General features: G+C 40.1%; 1 pseudogene; it reads right to left on the bottom strand.

Moving 5' to 3' along the window:
• LOC101571015 overlaps positions 1-1,067 on the bottom strand; it is a 5,004-nt pseudogene extending 3,937 nt beyond the window's left edge.
• Between the last annotated feature and the right edge of the window lie 1,032 nt (positions 1,068-2,099).

The following is a 2,099-nucleotide window of genomic DNA, read 5'->3' on the forward strand; positions in this document are numbered from 1 at the left end:
TCCAACACAGTCCAGTAGTCCACAATAGTAGTGGGTTATCTGCAGAAGTAGACTAGAGCCTTTTACAACTCAGCACATTAATATGGCTTTACTTTATATACCCTCTTTTTATATTTTCTGCTGGATGGTTAAGACCAAGATAAAGCAAGACCTATATAACAAGAAATGTAACTTTTTTATCTGATAAGGTGACCTTTCTTATTATATAGGTCTTGCTTTATCTTGGTCTTAACCATCCAGCAGAAAGTTATAAAAACGAGGTATAAGGGGTGAAGCCATGTTAGTATGCTGGGCTGTAAATGGCTCAGGTCAACAAATTCTGATATTGCTTGTCCTGTAGATGACCCACTACTATTATGGACTACTAAACTATATTGGAATACTTTGCTGAATTTATGCACCTAAAATATTTAAATAACAATGGAATACTCTTCTCTGACAAAACTAAACAAAAAAGGGGATAAAATGAATGAACATTTTGTATCTGTATTCAAAATAATTAGGATAGATATACAGCTATATTCTCTTAATTCAATGAATAAGATGATTTGTTCTAATAGTGTTTGTGGACAGGATGTCATGTCTGCATCTTGTACAATGAATAACCACTGAGACAACAATGTGCAATGCATTTATTATTGAAACTGTCATGTTGATTTTTTTTGAAACTGCCTCATTGCCATTTGTTTCTCAATAAAATTTTTTAAAAAATCTTCAGCCAATCTCCTATTGTCCTTACTGCCTTTTGTTTCTTGGATTGCTTCTTCCCAGTGGAAAGTCCTTAGGTCTGTAATGCACATATGGTAACGATGAAAGCATTCTTTGCTGAGTTTTGCTTGAACTTTATCACAGATGATTTCAGCTTCTTCTTTATAGTAATATTTTGATTGTAATAGCTCTATTACCTCTGAAATGACCCTTTGGTTTGCCCCAGCCATGTTAATGAGTGTGTTGTCCTGGTCAAAGAACCTGTTGCCCAGACTTAAGGGAAGCCAACAGTCCAGAGTTTCCACCAAGACAGTCCCAGATAAGTGGGGACCAGTCGGCTGGCCTATTCTCCAGGGCATCACTCTTATCTGTGGGGTCTGAAGCCTGCAGGAGGGACTTCCTACTCATGCTCAGGTTCTTTTCAGAGCCCTGTTGCTCTGTAGGGACAGCCTCTGCCACACACCCGGCTCATGAGGACCACTGGCCACAGTACTCAGCACAGCTGGGCATCTGCTCAGTCCTAGTTTAGAGCAAGACATGAAGTTCATGAGCCCACAGTTGAGGAAACCATGTTCCCTCTGGTTGTTGTGAAACTAGGTAAGATGACAAGTGTGAAAGTGCTGATTAAATGACCTAGCACCAAGGACATATAAATTTCAACAGGTCACAGACTTAGGGTTAAGAGAGGAAGGAAAAAGGTCCTGTGTTTGCATGGAAACAGACTCCATTTGCTGTTGAATGATTCTTCATGGCATATAGTGATGGGGATGTAAGTACTGTGTGCAGCTGCTCCTCATCCAGTCACAGGGAAAGCTGTTGAATTTTGCCTTGCCTTGGCAAACAGCAGGCTTTGCAGGTGGGGTTATATTGTAGCCTTTGTTCCCATCATTTTCTCTCTCCAGCCTGGCAAACTCAGGTAATAATTCACAGAGTCAGATGCAAGCCGGAACTCACCCTTTCATCCCTTGACTACATGAGGGTGTGCTCAGATTAATACAGGTCAGGCCTGCAGCTCTGCCCTGAGATGGGAACTTCTGCTAATCCCCTCCAAGGCTGCCAAGGCAGCTCTAGGACTTGTACATGAAATTGAGTTTGGCAGCTTCAAAATTGTCATGCAATATCCATTATAAACTATTCAAAAGGAATGAGAAACTAGGATTGGGGGAAAGGAGAAAAAGTAAATATATATACATAATCGTTGTACTGTTAATTGCTAATAGCTCATTGAAGGGAAATGTTTATCACTTGATCCTGGATTTAATCAATTTTACCTGAGTAATAGTGCTTGTAATCTTGTTGGTTGACCATAGCTTTTATCCACCTCATTCCCACCTAAAGCAAGTTCCGAAGTTTTCTACCTTAGATCCACCTCACCACATGGTTTTAGTCTA

This window comes from Octodon degus, unplaced genomic scaffold (genome assembly GCF_000260255.1).
Source record: "Octodon degus isolate 3935 unplaced genomic scaffold, OctDeg1.0 scaffold00183, whole genome shotgun sequence".
NCBI lineage: Eukaryota > Metazoa > Chordata > Mammalia > Rodentia > Octodontidae > Octodon > Octodon degus.